An 8,391-nucleotide genomic window follows, 5' to 3' on the forward strand; every position below is an offset into this window, starting at 1 on the left:
GCCAAAGAGGAAGAGTTTATGAATCTGAAGCAGTGCAGTATGAGTTCCAGGAGTACACTTTGAAGTTTAATAAACTAGACTGCTATGCACCAGAGTTGACTAGTAATATGAGAGCCTGAATGAGGAAATTTGCATCTGGCCTTACTGATGACCTAGTACTTAAGTGCTAGGGGGATATGTTGAATAAGGAGTTAGACTTTGCTCGATTGACCATTCATATACATCAAGTGGAAGAGAAGAAGAAAAAGATTGTTGAATCTAGAGAGAAAGACAGACAGGCTAAGAGATCTAAATCTGCGGACCAGCACCAGAGTCAGCTGCAGAGTGGTAACTGGGGTAACAAGTGGTCGAAGAAGAAGAAGTTTTAGAGTAATACACAGTCAGCAACTAGCGCCCCAGCAACCAGACCATCGACAGACAGACAAACTTAGAGTTTTCAGACTTCTCATGGGTCCAAAGCTCTAGGTCCACAGTCTCAAGGAAGTATGGCCCAGCAACGTCGTACTCGTTCATGGTGTGAGGTTTGTGGAAGGAATTATCTAGGGAAGTGCTGGTTTGAGGGGAGAAACTGCTATACTTGTGGCAAAGTAGGTCACCTTTAAAGAGATTGTCCATCTGTTGGAATAAATATGGGGGGAGGGGAGGGGGGTCTAAGTCCTAAGCCGCCTTCACAGCTCTTTTTCCTAAGGGTGCCCCTTCAGCTGCCGAAAGCGGTCGGAACTGGTTATATTCTTTGACTAACCCCCCGGAGGCGGAAGCTTCACAAGATGTTTTTACCGGTATGTTACGAATATTTTCTCGTGATGTTTATATATTGCTTGATCCCGGGTCTACTTTATCTTATGTGACCCCTTATGTGGCTGTTGGTTTTGGGTTTAAGCCCGAAGTTATTGTAGAACCGTTCTTTGTTTCTACTCCAGTAAGTGATTTTGTTGTTTCTAGAAGGGTATATAGAAATTGTGTCGTGTCTATTCATAGTAGGGAAACTGTGGTAGACCTTATAGAACTGGATATAATAGACTTTGATGCCATCCTTGGGATGGACTGGCTCCATTTGTGTTATGCCACCCTTGATTGTAGAACCCGAAAGGTCACTTTTTCTTTCCCGAATGAGACACCAGTTGTTTGGGTAGGGAGTTCTGCGAAACCTAGACGTCACTTTATCTCTTATCTTAGAGCCCGGAATCTTATCTCTAAAGGGTGTATGTATCATCTAATACGAGTAAAAGATTCAAAAGTTGGAAACCTTCCTCTATAATCAGTCCCTGTAGTGAATGAACTCCTAGAAGTCTTTCCCGAATATCTCCCAGGGATACCCCCTGATAGGGAGATAAATTGTGGCATTGATGTGTTGCCAGACACTCATCCTATTTCTATTCCGCCATAAAGAATGGCTCCCGTGGAACTAAAGGAGTTAAAGGAATAGCTTGCAGAACTCCTAGACAAAGGTTTCCCCATGGGGTGCACCCGTACTCTTCGTGCGAAAGAAGGATGGGTCCCTTCGGATGTGCATAGACTACCGTCAGCTGAATAAGGTCACGATTAAAAATAAATATCCTCTTCCTAGGATTGACGACCTTTTTGACTAGCTTCAGGGTGCCAAGTGTTTTTCAAAAATAGACATTCATTCGAGTTATCATCAGTTGAAAGTTAGGGAGTCAGACATACCCATGACAGCCTTTCGAACTCGATATGGTCACTACGAATTTCTAGTCATGTCCTTTGGGTTGACTAACGCCCCTGCAACCTTCATGGATCTTATGAATAGAGTGTTCCATCAGTTTCTTTACTTGTTCGTCATTGTATTTATTGATGATATTCTGATCTATTCTAAGAGTAAAGAGGATCACGACAATCACCTCTGAATTATCCATCAGACCCTTAAGGATCATCAGTTGTATGCCAAATTTTCTAAGTGTGAATTCTCGTTAGATGCTATTGCCTTCCTGGGGCATATTATGTCCAGTGAGGGGATAAAAGTGGATCCCCAGAAAGTTGAAGCAGTGAAAAAATGGCCAAGACCCACGACTCCAACCGATATTTGGAGCTTCTTGGGTTTGGTGGGGTATTACAGAAGGTTTGTAGAGAGTTTATCTTCCATAGCTGCTCCGCTTACTAAACTAACTCAGAAAAAGATAAAGTTTGTGTGGTTTGACTTGTGTGAAAACAGTTTTGAGAAATTAAAGGACAAGCTGACTACTGCTCCTGTTTTGACCCTTCCACGAGGGTGTAGATGATTTTGTGGTTTATTGTGATGCGTCTCGTGTAGGACTTGGTTATGTATTGATGCAGCGTGGTAAGGTGATAGCTTATGCATATAGGCAGCTAAAGGTTCATAAGCGCAATTACACCACTCATAACTTGGAGTTAGCAGCCGTGGTGTTTGAACTTAGAATCTAGAGGAACTATCTCTATGGAGTGCATGTTGATATTTATACTAACTATAAGAGTTTACAGTATGTTTTCTCACAGAAAGAATTGAACCTCAAGTAGAGGCATTGGATGGAGCTTTTGAAAGACTATGATATGAGTCTGCATTACCATCCGGGCAAGGCAAATATTGTAGCTGACGCCCTCAGCAGGTTGTCTATGGGCAACCTTTCTCATATAAAAGAAAGAAAGAGATGGTGAATGATATTCACCGCCTTGTAAATCTGGAAGTGTGACTCTTAGATTCTGAAAATAGAGGGGTGATTGTTCATGAGTTAGCTAAGTCATCTCTTTGTGCTGAAGTTAAGGAGAAGCAGGTTGAAGATCCCATCTTGATGCAAATCAAGAAAGATATGGGTCAACAAAAGGTTATGTCATTTGAAATTGGTGGCAATAGTATTCTGAGATTTTAGGGTAGGTTGTGCATTCCAAATATCGATGGGATACAGGAAAGAATCCTTAATGAGGCACACACTTTGAGGTATGTCATTCACCCAGGCTCTACTAAGATATACCATGATCTGAAAACCTTGTATTGGTGGAATAATATGAAACATGATATGGCTGATTTTGTGTCCAAGTGTTTAAATTGTCAGCAAGTGAAGGTGGAACACATGAGGCCGGGTGGTACATCCCAAGAGATAGCCCTGCCTTTATGGAAGTATGAGATGATAAATATGGACTTCATTACAGGACTTTCGAGATCCCGAAACCAGTATGATTCTATATGGGTGATTGTAGATCGGTTGACCAAGTCAGCACACTTTTTGCCTGTGAGGAATAATTATTCGGGAGAGGTTTATGCTAAGATTTACATTGAGGAGATAGTTCGATTGCATGGGGCACCAGTGTCCATTATATCCGATAGAGGTATGCAATTTTCATCTCAGTTCTGGAGATCTTTTTAGAAAGGTTTAGGTACACAAGTGAATTTGAGCACATCTTTCCACCCTCAGATGGATGGGCAAGCTGAGCGTACCATTCAGACCCTCAAAGATATGTTGAAGGCATGCATCATTGATTTCAAAGGTAGTTGGTAGATCACCTGCCACTGGTTGAATTTGCTTACAATAATAGTTACCATGCCAGCATTAAGATGGCCCCTTTTGAGGCTTTGTATGGGAGGAGATGTAGGTCTCCGATAGGATGGTATAAAGTGGGTAAGACTCAGTTGTATAGGCCTGATCTTGTTCATCAGGCGATGGAGAAAGTGAAGATAATTAGAGAATGACTCAAGACTGCTCAGAGTCATCAGAAGTCCTATGCCGATGTTCGGAGAAGAGAACTAGAGTTTGAAATTGGTGATTTGGTGTTTCTCAAGGTTTCTCCTATGAAAGAAGTTATGTGGTTTGGAAAAAAGAGGTAAATTGAGCCCTCGTTATGTAGGACCGTATAAGATTTTGAAAAGGATTGGTACAGTTGCATATGAGTTAGAATTGCCTACAAGTTTGGGTTTTGTTCATCCGGTATTCCATGTATCCATGTTGAAGAAATGCATTGGAGATCATTCTATGGCATTTCTAGTAGAGGGTATCAAAGTGACAGACTCCTTGTCTTATGAAGAAGAGCCCGTTGAGATTTTAGATCGCCAAGTTCGAAAGCTGAGGAGCAAAGAGATAGCCTCAGTAAAGATAGCCTCAGTAAAGATACTGTGGAGGAATCAAAAAATCAAAGAAGCAACTTGGGAGTCAGAAGATGACATGAGAATTAGATATCCCAATTTGTTTTCTTCGATGGAGGAGGATACAGAAGGTACTATTCCTATCTTATCTTTCCTATTCCTTTATTACGCTTAAAATCGTATTTGTCTGTGTCCCGCATCATCATTCGGGGAAGAATGATCCTAAGGGGGTAATGTAATGCTCCGCAATTCGGGCTACAATATAGACCATGATTTTGATACGTTGTTAATCCTCAAGCCATAAAATCCTATGCCAATACGGCATGTTAATTATCGTATAGCATGTGAAATATACTCAAGCTTGAATTTAGACCATAGAGGTCCTTCAACTGAAGGATGAGTCAAAACTATTTTGATCGACTAAGTTTTAGTGGACGTTGTAAAGTTTGTCAGCTTCCTTCAACCATAACTCTCTGTATATGTTGAATTAGGAAACCTACTATGTGTCAAATAATAGGTATCGAGTTAGCTTTCGAACGATACCAATTCGGCTAAAATCTGACACCCGAGCAAGAAGTTATGACCTTTCAAAGTGATAAGCGACGCCTAACCAATTGCCCATGGCCACTGGAAAGCATAGGCGGTGCCTATGTGAACATAGGCAATGGGATGGGCGGTGCCTATGTAAGGAATTCTAGTGATTTAAACACTCCGTGTTGAGGACAAAGTGGTCCTTTTCCACCCTTACTTAGCCCTAAAACATGAGATTTAGTTCCAAGGTCCCCAAAATACATATTCTTTCATCAAAAGTGCTCAAGATTCTCCATAGGGTTTCAAAAATAAAAAGCCAAATAGTTCAAGATTTGACCGTAGGTTTTCAAAGATAATTACATATTCGGAATCACCAATCCGCAAGCTTCAAGAAACATCTATTATCCTTGGAAATAGAGGTACGTGGGGTTATCCAAAAATCTCATGGGTGTAGTTTTATGAACATGCGTGCTTTTAAATAAGGGTTTTCAATCAAATGCTAAAATTTTTCTTTCAATATGATTTCTAAGTCATTTTCTTTATGTCATGGGAATTGTTTGTCTATATACTTCAATGGTTGAAACCATGCATATGTGATTTGAGATTTTCCATGAAAGTTGACAAATATGAATGATAAATTATTTTCAAATTCCCATGATAATGTTTCGATACTCCATATTATATTGTGATCAACAAAAGAGAGCATGAATTTGAAATAAATATTGTTCACCACTTGTAAATGATGAAGCACCTTGGTTGTTACATGATTATGCATATGTGGATGTGACACTGATGACTTGCAAGTCGGGTATGACGATACCCTTCAAAAATTCAATATGTGATTGAAAAATTAAATGAAATTTGAATGAATTGATTTTACATGAGAAAGGTGGATGCTCGAAGAAGGCGTTTGAGACACAAGGGCTCATCGCTGGAATAACATATTTGCCGACACGGAATATTGGCACCAGGCTAAGCGATCCGTGTACTTGACTTCATGTCATTCCCAAATTGGGACTATAGGTAGGAGCCCGAGCCAAGTGATCTTGGGCACTATCATTGGGTCGAGACACCATGCTGTGTGGTCTTGAGTGTCTCTCCCTCACTTATACTCTAATCTCGGCGGCAACCGAGGTTTGACAGTTGGTGTAAATTATGGTGGGTATTCCACCTAGCTCAGTTGCATTTCACTACTGTTGAGAAAAACTATTGCATTACACCCATGTGCTTTCAAATGATTTGATACGAAATTGCTTTATAATGGCTGTCAACTATACCTTGTAAAAATATTATGTTTTGTTTTTGATATCTCTGTGTGCCAGTACTTTTGTGCTGACCCCCTCCCCTCTCCAACCTCTCAAGTTCAGAGGCCCAGTCTAGGGGTTAAGAGAACTAGTAGATCTTTCAAACAGAGTTACAGAGACAAGTTGTGAGCCTTCTATGTTTCAGAAGGTCTTATGTCCTGCAGTCCTTTTATCTTATATTAGTTTTGGGTCTGCTGGGGGCCTTGTCCCAGTTTTTAGATAGTTACTTGTTTCAGTCATGTTTTTGAGATTTCGCAGACGATTTTCGAGATGTTGATTGAGATTGTGGGACATTATTCCCCATTATTGTTTTCATATGATTCTTGACCATGTTTCCGTTATATTGTGTTTCTTCCTCATTACTTTGATCATATGAATTAGGTGCATGATTACTAGACAGATAGGGGTGTTTTGGGCCTCCATGGTTCGAAATGCTCATCACGGCCAGGCCCTGGTTCGGGTCGTGATATTAAACTCTGATGATTCAATCTGTATCACGTAAGATTCTTTTTCAATTCAGTTGTAGGCTACAATGTAAGTAAGTTGCTATCATATAACCAGGAGGTCACGGGTTCAAGCGTGGAAACAACCTCTTGCAAAATACTGGGTAAAACTACGTAGAATAGACCCTTGTGGTTCAGCGAGCCTTTCTTCCTACTCCATCAATAGCGGGAGCTTTAGTGCACCAGGGTGACCTTTTATAACAAATGTGTGTTGATAACACAGAAAAGAGGATAAATGATATTTAAATACAACCAGTGAAATTACATGTATATATGGAATAATTGTGATAACTCTTAAATCTTGTTGCTGATATTTGTTGTTACTAAGTGCCACCAACTCTTCCACCACACCATCTATCTCTTCATCCCCTTTCGCTTTCATCTTCTGACTCAATTCCTTAGCTATCTTCCTTACAACCTCCCCACTTTCCTCCACTACTACCTTCCTTATCGCCTTTGCAATCTCTTTGCTTTGTAACTTCCCATCCTCGTCCCTCGCTGCTTCCATTCCCATCCCGATATACTCCACAATTTTAGCATTCAATGGTTGGTCAACCTTCATAGGCATGGCAATTATTGGCACACCAAATTTCATGCTTTCCGTCAAAGAATTCCATCCAGTGACTGACGAACCCTCCAATGCTTGGATGTTGAAGTATAGTTGCTTGAGGAGCCCATCCTTCCATAACTATTCCTCTTTCTCCTATCCTTTCAAGCTAGTCCTCTGGTAAAGCATCTCGAATGCTAATTCTTTCACCTTGTGGAAACCTGATGACCCAAATGAAGTTCAGTTTGCTAAGCTCTAGTCCTTGAGCTATAACATGTATCTGCTCCTTAGAGAGAAATCACTCACTCCCAAATGAAACAAAGACAGTTGAACCTTTATGTTTCTTGTCAAGCCATTGCATGGTCTCCTCATGATCATCTCTGTTGGTGGATTCTTTAACTAGTGTACCAACGGGGACTATTTTCTTGAAGACTAAACTTGAAAGATAATCCATATATTTCCCGTCAAGAACTCTGCAAGTTTTCATCAGAATAATTTCCTGTGATCGCCTAAGGCCTTCAACGAATGGGAACTTTCTAACTGCTAAGTCCTTAAGAAGTTTCTTCAATGAAAGTATTTCGTATTCACACAGGTTAATTGCAGGAAATGGGAACATTTCTCCTGGCTTATAAGATATGTGGATGCAAAAAGCAATCACGGCAGCGCTATAAGTGAGGAACTGCACAGCTGGAATGTTCACTGAGGAGGCACACTCAGCAGCCCCTGGCAGTTTGAAGTCATAAATGACCAAGTCTGGATTTAGAGTTTGTAATATTTTAGCAAAGTTCGGAATGCTCATTTCAAAAGCTTTTTTGGGTGTGCTCATGAGATGGGGCGGAAGCCCGTTGGTGGTGTGGTACTGAGGAGGAAGATTTGGCAAAGATAGAAGACGAATCTCAACTATTTCTATCGACGGAGAATACTTCTTTGTAACTCTTTTCTTGATTGAGCTTACATTTACAGGAGTGGAACACATGTAAATATGGAAGTTTCTGTTTGCAAGTCACTTGGCTCGCTCTAGGAATGGACTTATGTGACCATGGGCTAGCCATGGTAACATGAGTACATTAATGTTGTTTTTCTTGGCCTCCATTATTTATATGATGATAAACTATTGTTAGTACTTGCTGATCTTGGTTGTGTTTGCTTCTAAATCGCATGGTGGATGTATGTAGGAGTAGTATATGTTGTATTTGGACTTTTCTCCCCATGTGAATTGAGTTACAATTAGTATTTTAAACTGTTAAGCAATTGATTACCAGACAAGTGCTGGCTTTATATAATTGGAAGGTCTTTTTTGGCCACACAATTAGTCTGTTACAAGAGGGGAAAACGTGTTGGTTGATTCCTTTAATGAGTGAAACATGCGAAAATTCTTTTTGCTAATAGTTTGCTGTGAGACTCAACCCCGAGACTTCTATTAGCTCTTGCATAACCCCGGTTAAAGAATTCGCC

General features: G+C 40.4%; 1 pseudogene; it reads right to left on the reverse strand.

Annotated features, from left to right (window-relative positions):
• Positions 1 to 6,380: 6,380 nt before the first annotated feature.
• LOC107849615 lies at positions 6,381 to 8,188 on the reverse strand (annotated as a pseudogene).
• Between the last annotated feature and the right edge of the window lie 203 nt (positions 8,189 to 8,391).

Source organism: Capsicum annuum, chromosome 12 (assembly GCF_002878395.1).
Source record: "Capsicum annuum cultivar UCD-10X-F1 chromosome 12, UCD10Xv1.1, whole genome shotgun sequence".
NCBI lineage: Eukaryota > Viridiplantae > Streptophyta > Magnoliopsida > Solanales > Solanaceae > Capsicum > Capsicum annuum.